We start from the raw sequence: 12,948 nt of genomic DNA on the forward strand, positions 1-12,948 counted from the left end.
GTATCGCTGTTCCCATAAGAACAACAGTACACTCTTAAGTCTGGATAAACTATAACAATACATCATACAGACGCATATTCGATCAACTCTGTATAACAAAATTGTCGTGTAATTGCGCAAAATCAGGAAACATGAAAGGGTTCAGAGCGACCAAGTTAACACAATCGTGAAACGTGAAATCTGTTTAGAAATCATACAAAACTTCTTTGTATCCTCTCTGTCAGAGGGTAAAACTAACAACCGTTGGTAAACGGTACACAGCTGTAATGCAGTGGATGAGCCTCCGCTAGACACCAATGTAGAGTAATTAATCGATGCTATGACGGTTTCTACCATAATTCCCCACTTTTTAAATGTTAAAAAATACATTTAATGATTGTAAATATATAAATCTGAAACACACAATGGATTTTTTAAAATTTTATTATTGCATTTTGTTATTGTGCCACATTTTAAGCGAACATGTTTATCTTTTACTAAAATTAATCTATTACTCAAAACAAATCCAAGGTTATCTTTTACCAAAATTAATCTATTACTGAAAACAAGAGTTCTTTGTCTGCTAAAAGATAAGGGTTATAAAAAGAATTATTTGCAATACAAGCAACTCTTTGACTTTTGCCTCGGAAATTTTAGGTTCTCAAGGTCAGAACTTAGAAAAATCGATTTTCCGAACTCGCAAATGATAAGATAACGACTTTCAAGAAAATCATTAGTAGCCTTCAAGATGAAATTTACAACCATTCATATAAGAATTGTTTGATTCAAATTAAAGTGGGCCGATCAGAGAATACATTTTAAACAAGATATAAATTCAAGTAAGCATGGAATTTAATTAGAGAAAGAACGCTCATCTCAAGTCTCTGTCAGAAAGGAAGCTCCTTTTTGCAATATGATCCGGCAATACCGAACGGTGATTGTGTGTGCTTATCGACAATACTGAACGTCAAGATGACAAAGACCACAAAATATTATCATAAGTATTCTGCCATTATTGGCAGGTCACTTACCGCAACTGAGAAGCTTCAATGTACCACAGTCTTCAGCTAATCCTTTTGTCTTCACTTACGATTTTTCTGTTTTGATAGTATCCATCAACTATAGTCTCCTCTGCTAATCTCTTCCCTGCCACTACTTCGTCTAGCATGTCTCTCAGGATACAGTTCCTTCTCAGCTAATGTCCCACACAGTTTCTCTTCTTTCTTTCAGTTACATCTAAAATTGTCCTTTTCTCTCCCACTATTTCTAACACCTCATTTGTTTTCCGTTCAATTTAGCTAATTCTATCTATTCTCCACATCTACATTTCGAAGACTTCTTACCTTTTTTAATTGCTTTTGCTTAATGTTCATGTTTCTGTCCCATTTAGAGTAACAATCTATACGAAACATTTTATGAGTCTTTCTCTAAACTGCATTTTAATGTGCCACGAAATATAATTCTTTCCCTTCTAAATGCTTCTGTCGTCATTCCTACCCTTGATTTTGTTTCACATTCGCACTTCACGCCATAATACCGGATTTGAAAAACCTGGAAAGGTCAGGGAATCACATGAAAAGTTGAAAAAAACCTGATCAGGGAATTCGTGTTCGCAACATAAGTGGGAACCCTGTAATACTACCCAGGTATCGGAAACTAGTAGCCTGTTCTATTTTCTCCCTTCCTACCTCTATATTTGACACCGACCGCTTTGTTTCAATCACCATTCCTTTCGTTTTCATCACAGCTCTACCTTAAGGTTTCTTACATCTTGATTTTCTTTTCGGACTTCGCAACAAGCATCATATCTACAAACCGTACATTGAATCATTCTACCCCCTACCGAACTACGGTCTTCATTATGTAGGTTCTTCATTATCTCTTCTGAACAGATATTAAATAACATCCGCGAGAGACAGCATCCCTGTCGAACTCCCCTTCCAATCGTACTTCTGTCATTTTCCTATTCCAACACTCACTTGTCGGTTCATTTAGAAGTTTATTATTATTGTGAGTCTTCGATCTTTCCATTCCAACCCAACCTTCTTTTGAAAGAGTTCTCTAAGAACTCTCATCAACAGTTTCTGGGTTACCTGGTCAAATGCCTTTCTAAATCAATAAATACAACATACATCTCTTTATCTTTTTCTGTGAACCTTTTACCGACTACTCTTAATAAGCTGGTTGTATCTCTTGTGCCATTACTTCTCCTAAAACCTGATCTGTTTCTCTTCAGCTTCTTCATCTGTTCTTCCATACAACCTTCTGTTCAGTATTCGAAGCATGATGTTGCAGGTGTTTTGCTGCAGACTGTACATTCAAGACTAAACGTACGTAGTGTTGGAAGACATGGAACACAGAACACAAGATAGATACCAAAAAATATTGAATAGGGTTTGATTTAGGATTTGACTAACAAATTATGATATATTGAAAAATCTAACATTTTTTCACCACTAATGTTGCATAAACGAAACTATGTGAAAACCAGCATAAGCCTAGCCCAACGAAGAGTACTCGCGGGAAGTACTGGAAATATTGGCTAAAAATAAAATTATAAAGTCCAGGCTAGGTATGATTATCGTCTGAAGGTCTCATTTTAGGAGCACTGAAAGGATGGTTTACCTTTATATATCGGGTGTTGCAAAATAAGTGTTACAACTCTTCTAAGGTGACTCCTGACACTGAGATAAGAAAAAAAGTTCTCTTCAACTTTCGGCTGTCAGACATAGTTTCAAATCTACAAGGTGCCGAAAGCGTGGGAAAATGACTTTCGGACGCCAATAGTTCGGAAACTATCAAACGTAAGGAGGGCGGGTAAAAAATTCACTGAAGAAGTCATACCTGCTGTATTGAATTTTGGATGTTTCACAATCCTACTATGCACGCGCAAGGGATTCCCCAAAGGAACGTAGGTAGTCCCGAATAATCTGCCAAATAAAAATTGGTCTAAATGGATACGAATTGATAGGGTTTTTACCAGGTAACAATAATTCGTTTGTATTAAGTCGATATCTGGAACAAATACAAAATAGCGGACACCTTCATGCCCGCTGTGTGTGGTTGCATAATCGCCAGGTACGGATGCTGGTCAACAGTGACGTTCTGAGTATTAAGTGTAACGAATTTGTACTCAAATGCTCTAGAAAGACACCTGGAGTGTCGGTAGAGCACAACAGATGAAGCAGGGTGATTCACATGTGTGGAAACACGTAACGAAAAATGCCCAGAGATGCACTCATACTCAGTAAAGGTGGTTTCAAAGCGTCGGAAATGTAAGGAATAGCATCAAGAACATGAAAGTCGTTGTCAATTCACCAATATTATTTCATCAATCCGATGCAATATGATATGCACGGTTGCAAACCAATAAGGATGCAACAGCTGAGGCAAAGTTGAAATTGTGCAAGGGGACTCACTAAGAAACTGGGTAAACTCAAGGAATGTCAGTAGTGGGATCGCATGATCGATATTGAAATGTGGCCAATGTGTGTTGATATCAACATGTAGCTAATGGACAAATGTCAACATGTCCCACCACTGTTGAGACACCGTCCCACGTGCAAAAATTAGGAAAATAACATTGTACATTCTGCTATTACATCTGGTACACTTTTTGGTAGAACGTAACTAAAACCCGATTGTATCAATGTCCCTCTTTGTTTGGGACATTGTCCCACACTCGACACATATGAAAAGATATCTCTTAACCCATTGATCAAATTCTGGTAGAGCGAGAATATAACAAACTTGTATCATGTCCCACGTCTTCTGGAACACAACGTACTCGAAATATAAGAAAATACCTCCAAAAATTCGTATCTTACACACAGTGCACATGCCAAAGCAAGACGAAAATGAACCAATTTGGCACATGTAACACTACTGCTGGAACACCTTACATATCGAAAATAAAACGACACGAGAAATAGGAAGAAACGTCTTATGGTTGGTTTAAAGGGACAAGTTTTGCCGATAGGTGTTACTACAGTCTTCGTATCTTTCTCGTGTATTTTTTACCTTTCACAAAAATTCACAATTTCCTTTACAAATTTCAGCCTAGAGACTTCAATGTTTTTAGAGAAGGAACTTCATACTCTATGAAATACAACAGTCTGTGCCGACTTTTCATTTAGAATTTTCTTAATTGTTGAAATGGCTGAATTGTTTAAATGTATATCCAAACCTTTAACAATATAACTATTTCAACAATGAAGAAAATTATAAATAAAAAATCGGCGTAGACTGTTGTATTTGATAGGATATGAAGTTTCTTTTCTAAAAAAAATTGAAGTCTCTAGGTTGAAATTTGTAAGAAAAATTGTAAAGTTTCGTGAAAGGTAAAAAAATACAAGAGAGAGATACGAAGACTGTAGTGACACCTATTGACAAAACTTATCGCTTTACACCAACCTTAAAGCTCTGATTGTTTACAACTGTGCAGTAGGAGTAACAAAATGAAACACACAAGCATGTCGGAGGTTGTACAGCGGGGGACACTTCTAAATGGTACACCTTAGCCGTAAATCTCCATATGGCTGTACCATTTAGAAGTGTCCCCCGCTGTACAAGAGCACTTGCTAAACAAAGTGGGTAATCCTCAAAGAAATGAATACAGAAAAAGTTAGGCTCCGTCGAAGCCTCAGGGCTAGAGCGCTCGCTTTCGCTTTCGCTTGCGTGGTCGCGGTTTTCAATTCTACTGAAAGCCCACGACCTTAGATTCAAGACCTGAGTAGTTATTTTCCTATATCTCGTACGTGGAACGGTGTCCCAGCAGTAGTGGGACATGTTGACATTTGTCCATTAGCTACGTGTCGATATCAACACGCACATTGGCAACATTTCAATATCGATCATGCGATCCCACTACTGACATTCCCTGAGTTTACCCAGTTTCTTAGTGAGTCCCCTTGCACAATTTCAACTTTGTCTCAGTTGTTGCATCCTTATTGGTGTGCAACCGTGCATATCATATTGCATCGGATTGATGAAGTATTATTAGTGAATTGACAATGGCATTCATGTTCTTAACGCTAATCCTTACATTTCCGACGCTTTGAAACCACCTTTACTGAGTATGAGTGCATCTCTGGGCATTTTTCGTTACGTGTTTCCACACATGTGAATCACCCTGCTTCATCTGTTGTGCTCTACCGACACTCCAGATGTCTTTCTAGATCATTTGAGTACAAATTCGTTACACTTAATACTCAGAACGTGACTGATGGCCAGCATCCGTATCTGGCGATTATGCAACCACACACAACGGCCATGAAGATGTCCGCCATTTTGTATTTGTTCCAGATATCGACTTAATACAAACGAATTATTGTTACCTGGTAAAAACCCTATCAATTCATATCCATTTATACCAAATTTCATTTGGCAAATTATTCGGGACACCCTATGTTCTTTAGGGAATCCCTTGCGCGTGCATGGTAGGATTGTGAAACATTTAAAATTCAATACAGCAGGTATGACTTCTTCACTGAATTTTTTACCCGCCCTCTTTAAGTTGGATAGTTTCCGAACTATTGGCGTCCGAAAGTCATTTTCCCACGCTTTCGGCACCTTGTAGATCTGAAACTATGTCCGATAGCCGAAAGTTCAAAAGAACTTTTTTTCTTGTCTCAGTGTCAGGAGTCACCTTACAAGAGTTGTATCACTTATTTTGCAACACCCGATATATATATATATATATATATATATATATATATATATATATATATATATATATATATATTATTGATAATAACATTTTGAATTATAATGTTACTAATAAAGGAAGCAGGAGTTTTATCCTATGTAATTTAGAGATGGATATGTCCAAATTGATCGAATCATACGCACTTTGGAAATCTATACTAACACTATTAAAATTTTTTCTCCATTGAAAAGTTCTCATGTCTAGGAAAATGCTCTAATTGCATCTGAAGTTGAACTTATTTTTCTGATATTATGCTTTTGGGTAGTAATTGTTGATATTTCAGAAACCGCTATAACTTTGAATATTTTCAACAAACATGACAGAAAAGCAGTAGCTTGGTACTTCCTATGCCTACATCTGGAAGATTTTTATAGTGACTACTGTCTTCCATGGAAGCCTGATATTTTTTTTTTTTTTAACCTGTTATAAGTGGTTAGTCTTTCATATCGTCTTCATGACTGTGTTCCATAATTCCTATTTTTAAGTAGGTATTTAGATACTTTGGCTGTTCCATTCTAAGAAAAATTTCCTTGAATTTTTTTCCTCCATAAAATTATATAATAAGCTAATAAGTGAAAAAAAACTTGTATGTTGTTATTGTGTTCAGTTGTAATGCAATTTGTTACAGAGGCTTTTTACAGTAATCGCAATTTAATGAGACTACAGTGTTCGCAAACAATTCCTTTGTGGCTGTTAGATGCTTAATTGAGAACTAGGAAAAATTAGTAGGAAAGAGATTCAAGATAAAGATTTAGCAATATTCGTGAAACTGAATCGACATGCTGATTTCTTCATTCCATTTTCACATTAATTGAGTTCCTGGTAAAATCTCCACCGTGATTAGTTGCAACCACTATTTCCGTTTGCTGTATAGAAAGACTAGAATTTATTTTTGATTTTCCTTTGTATGAGGTATATGGCGTCTGGTACATTTTGTGACTGTGGTGCATTATTAACCAGTATAATTACTATATGATAATTGAGATTTGGAACTACTAAAGTTGAATTCAATGATAGTTCACTTGAAGACGATGCAGATATAAAACTGTATATTTTTCATTTAAATTTCTCCTTCGCTTCCTTATTTTCCTGTTTATTCGTCTTTTTTTCTGAACGTGTGACGTTTGCAATTGAAGGGTAAAGGGAAAAAATAAGGAATGTCCATGTATGTGCTTTATCGGGTGCTTTGTCCTATCTGTTAGTGACTCTTGGCACTATTTTACTGTATATGTCATGCATGCGTAGATGTAGAAATGTTCATGTAAAAAGGGGCAAAAGATTTTAACTAACCCTATTCTTTTTACGTGGTTTTCAATATTAAAACGCCGTTTTCTCGAAAATGTTTTGAGACATTCCTTCTTTTTTCCACTTACCCTTCAATTGATTTCTAATGTAGTATTGTGTCTAGCAAAAGTAGGGGCTTACTCATGTACCTGTAACCTCGCTGAACAATGAAGAATTTGTTTTTTGATTAGCTAGTTTACAAATGAGAGTATTGTCTTCGTTTAAAGAGATGTTGCGATGCTAGTTGCCGTAATTTTTTTTTCGTCTACCTCATCACAGAGAGTAATCCGCAATTGAAGCATTTTATTTCATTACTGCATTCATATGATGTATACCATATACTTTGCATAGTTTGAATATAGTTTTGTAAGTTCTAATCGTGTAACCAAATCGCCAGCAATACCCCAGCGCATTGTATGATTGCCAAATCAGCTGGAAGGCATTGCATGATAAATGTCAGTATAATTCTTGCAGTAAGTATTCTTTTTATCTGATATAAATATTTTTCAAGCTACCCATGAGCATACCAGTAGAAAAAAGACGTACGTGATTTTGTATATAAGCATTCGTGTCTTGGGTGTCAGAATTAGATTTATTAGAAAACTCTTGGCGTCTGAGGTGAATTTAAAAGTGACTTTGAATTTCTACCGATAGTGTGGAAGTTATTAATCCCTCGAATTTCTAATTAAAGTTTTCTATTCGTAGTCATAAGATATTTCTTTCCAATATCCTCTATCATTTAAGAAAGACATATGGTACTAGATGACGTACATTATTTATTATGTATAGTTTGATGATGTTCTATTCATGAATTTTAAACTTATATATTTTGACTATACATTTGTCGTATATTAGTGTCAGTAAGTTGTTTTCCCATCCTTTGAGTCATTAATAGTATTGCTGTTGTCATTTAATTGAACTTCCATTATTTCCTGAGACTGTATATTCAGTCCAGATCGAATTTACGGAAATAAGAAGTAATAACAAAATACACAACAACCACACAATATTTGGGAACACATACTTAAAATGTGACAAGCGAGTTAATAAGGAAACTTTGCATCCGAATATATGGATTCAATCTGTCTAATGAACATTCTGTAACAATATATATATATAGGGTGATTCAATAAGAACGTACCAGGCCTATATCGCAGCTAATACTGCACGTAGAGCCTTCAAACAAAAAATTGTATTACCAAATCGTATGTGTATAATGCAATAAAAATAGTAGCGAGACCAGTGGCGTCTCGTGAATACCTCCAACGGGGAGCAACTTCAAAATTTGAAATGGAAAGTGGTATAACTATTGGAATCGTCCGAAAGGACATTAAATGTCATGCAACTTTTAGAGGACAAACTTTGTCATATCCTTTCCCATTTAGCCGCTAGAGGCGTTGTTGCAGACTTGTATCTGACTACCCGTAGCAGGCCTTTATCTCAGCTAATAATGTACATAGAGCCGTCAAACAACTGAACTACCAAATCGTATGTGTAGACGTCAATAACAATAGTAGCGACACCAGTGGCCTTATCGTGAATATCTCCAACGGGGGTCATCTGCAAAATTTGACATGGAAACAGGGGTTGGTTGTGCCTCCATTGAAACAAGCGCACAATGGGAGAAACGTCGAGAGGAAACACGTTGTCATATTTCTTCTTCTGTGGCAGCAACACGTTCGCATTACTAGGGAAAGTCAGATCATGCGAGGGTGTCCCCAGTCACACCAGGCGAATGCCGGGAGGGTACGTGCAAACCATGACCTCGCAAAGAACCGCCGACGCCTTTGCAGGATTAACTCGGGGCCTAAGCCAAGGATAGCCCAGACCCACAATGACGTGGACGCGCGATGTATCTTGTGTGCGTACGTACAATATGAAATATCTCCCAAATCCGGGAGCATGTGTTGTGGGCTTGTTTGTCGTTCTTTCGAACAGCACACTTCTTTATCGTTGCCAGTGATTGTGTGGTAGTACTCTTGTAGATCCAGTAGCTAACACGTACATGATCCAGTAGCTAACACGGTGTCGTGCATTGAGTTCTACTACTCCTGTGCATTACAAGCTCGTAACGGGATGAATACGAAACTTCCACAAGCAGTGAAACCTCTTTGATTGTGTTTATGTTTGAGTGATTGTAGTAGGAAGTGTCGGTAGTAAATAACATTCATGTGGTATACGAATTTGGAGGCATTCCAAATGCTCGTGATTTTAGGGGAATGCCGGGAAAATTGTAGAGCTGCAGCTCGATTATACGTTGAACGCTATCCACAGCGACAAGCTATTTCCCACACTCTGCTGCGGAGATTAGCAGCACGATTGCGGCAGACAGGCAACATGCGTGGATACTATGGTGTCCGGAGAAGAATCGTACAAAATGAAGACGTTGCCATTGATGTACTTGCCGCTATGGCAGTAAATCCTCATGTATCTTCGCGGCAGATCGCACGAGATCGTGGTATCAGTCAAGGTAGTATCCTGCGTATTCTGTGGAAATCACATTCTCACCCGTACCATCTCTCTCTGCATCAAGAACTAAGTGATGCGGACTGTAATTTACGACTTCTGTTCTGCAACTGGGTGGCCAATCGCGTGAGAGAACATCCGAATTTCATTCGCTTCATTTTATGGACTGATGAAGCGACATTCTGCAGTGATGGCAACGTGAATCTCGACAATGCACATTACTGGGCAGCGGAGAACCCTCACTGGATGAGAGAAGTCAATCGGCAACACCGATAGTGCATTAATGTGTGGGGTGGCATTGTAGGGACTCAGGTCATTGGGCCTTGGTTTGTTGCTGGTCATTTAACAAGTGCGATGTTTCGTGATTTCTTGCGACACCATCTACAGCCGCTATTGGAAAACGTGCCGCTCCATATACGTCAGACGCTGTGGTTTCAATTAGATGGCTGTCCAGCCCATAATGCTGCCATGTGTAGGGAAGAGCTAAATGTTCTATTTCCGCAACGCTGGATCGGAAGAGGTTTCAATCCACAATTTCCTCCGCGGTCGCCCGACCTTACTTGTATGAACTATTTTTTCTGGGGTCCAATTAAGGATCTTGTGTATGTCAACCGACCAACTACAATTCGCAACATGCAAGACCGCATTCCGGACCATCAACGTGGCCGAGTTGGAAGCTGTTGCTCACAATTACGTACAGCGAATAAATCCCTGTATTGCTGTTCGGGGACATCAATTTGAACATTTGTGAAAGCCAGGGGGCGTCGACTACACTCCGCAGAAGGTAAGCTGATTCTTTAGCTCTTTACTCATCTTTCTCCAATAGCTTGATTGCAACGCCTCAGCTTTCTGTCCCCATGTTTTGTTTCATACTTTGGCAACAGCACATTCGGTTCGTCTTTCTTCGTTGCAACCAACAGTTTCTTCTTCCGTTTTGTTATAGCATCGTATATTGTCCCTCATCATAGTTCTCCCATCCACTGCGCTTCTGTAGCAGCCATACGGAAACTACTCTCTTCATATATTGCGTATGTCATTGGTTCCCTATTTAGAGCTTCATTCAACAGCAGCAAATGTACCTCTGCTTACTATTACAGTATGTACCCTCCCCCCCGTTGAGGTCTCTTGCTGACGCCATTGTTGTCGCCATTTACACGGTGTGATTCCGTGTATGTACAATTGTACGTCCCGTTCGTTTCAGACCAGTATTTACTCTTCCCTTTGGTTCCGCATGCAGAAACCCTCGCATCATCTGACTTTGACTTCATAATCCGACCGTGTTGCTGCCACAGAGGAAGAAATATGACAACGTGTTTCCTCTCGACGTTTCTCCCATTGTGTGCTTGTTTGAATGGAGGCACAACCAACCCCTGTTTCCATGTCAAATTTTGCAAATGACCCCCGTTGGAGATATTCACGATACGCCACTGGTGTCGCTACTATTGTTATTGACGTGTACACATACGATTTGGTAGTTCAATTGTTTGTTTGACGGTTCTATGTACATTATTAGCTGAGATAAAGGCCTGCTACGGGTAGTCAGATACAAGTCTGTAACAACGCCTCTAGCGGCTAAATGGGAAAGGATATGACAAAGTTTGTCCTCTAAAAGTTGCATATATATATTTATTAATAAGGGACCTTCACAGTCTTATACTTGTAATATAACTCTCTGCAAACAATTAATTCATATGCTACAATAGCTGCTTATGGTCAACTATATAAGTTTACTAGAACTGTTATTCCACATATGCGGATAATACTCCTTTGCATGATCGATCTGCCATGATGCCAGCTGTCAATTACATTTTCAACATAATCATAAATCATAACCTACCCAAACACTTTCTCTTCTTCTTTTTTTAATTTAATGACTGACGATTATGCACCAAATAGATGATAGTGGTAGAATGACGAAAGTGAGGGGAAAACACGAGAACCCCAAGAAAACCCAAGCACACGTTGTTTGTTACTACAAAATCCACTTGGCGGAAGCTGGGATCGAACCCGAGATCAGCGCTCTACCACTTAGCTACCACAGTCTATCTTCTGACTATGACATATTATTGGCACGTTAATTCCACGTCTTTTATGCCAATACACCAAGCACCATTCCGAGCCTCCTTACCTCTCGAGAGAACCACACGAAACTGAAACTAATTAAGTAAATGCAGTCACTGTGGAATAACGTCACTTAATGTTATTAAAAACGTAATTCTTTAGTAACAATATAGCAACAGAATATTACCACAAACAAATTCATTTTAATAGTTTACTTTTTACAATTCCGTTTCTTTCTGATTGCAAGAATGTACTATCGATTAATGTGATTTCTGAAACTATCGAAAATTTCTGGGAAATTTCTGTTTATATCCTATACAACAGATGAGTAGGATTAGAATGAAAATAGTTGGATGCTGTACTAGATAAAATAAGGATTATTGAAATAAGGTTTTTAATAATGGAAATGTTCATATGCAAATGTTAGGGGTTACGAGTTCTTGAGCATATGTTTTACTTAAAAGTTTTTATACTGTTAACACGAGAGCCTAGAGCATTTTACTTAAATTGAAGAATGGTTTCAGTTTATACTAAAATATTAAAATATGCAGACGTAGTACATTGTAAATAAGTAAACTGTATTCCCTAAAAGTTAGGCTGTGCACTGCAACTTAAACCCATTTAAATTAAGTATCAGGGCTTGAAATGAAAACATAAAGCCCCATTTAAACTACAATTTATTATGACTGAATTTACAATAATATAAAAATAAATCTTTAAAAATGTAATGTACAGTGGGTCGCTTGTCACAGAAGACTTATACCCACAATGACGAATGACTCTTTCTCTTCATGCATGCCAGATGGCAGAGTTTTGCTGAAGCTCCTCCCCAAAGTTGGAGAAGGTATACTATAGGAAAAGAGAGGATACTTACACGGCAAGCGTTCCAAACTCCATTGCGGTTACTGGTGATTCGATCCAGAGCGTATGATTCGTTGATGTGAATTGTCATGCTCCATGTCTCTTGCCCGTGCTTTTTATATTCTTCAATTTCGTGACGTATCACGCAGAAAAATCCAAAAAAATTGTTTTTCAATAAGTGTGCTGCTATTTTATTTTCTGGGAAGTCCATACGTTCGTCATCAGATATGTTGATGTTTTGAAAAAAGCAACGGGCCGAGAAGCTTACAAAGAAGTCAACTGGCTGTTGTTGCTCTTGATGGGAAAGTTTGTTTTCCTATTCACATAACTAACCTTGACCATATGTTGTCATTTTTTATTACTATTCTCACCTTCCGTGTACGAAAATATACACTAAAAATACGTTTCCAATACTTTGTTTTTATATTTAAAAAAAAAAACCTTATGCATTATTATGTGCAGATTTATTATATGACAATACAATATAGTTTGGACAGATTCAATTTTTAATTTGTGGAAACTGGATAACAATAACATATATTGAAGAATATCTATGAGTCATCTTATTGGTATCACAAGCTGATTCAAAT

This window comes from Thermobia domestica, chromosome 10 (assembly GCF_964235325.1).
Source record: "Thermobia domestica chromosome 10, izTheDome1.hap1.1, whole genome shotgun sequence".
NCBI classification, from domain to species: domain Eukaryota; kingdom Metazoa; phylum Arthropoda; class Insecta; order Zygentoma; family Lepismatidae; genus Thermobia; species Thermobia domestica.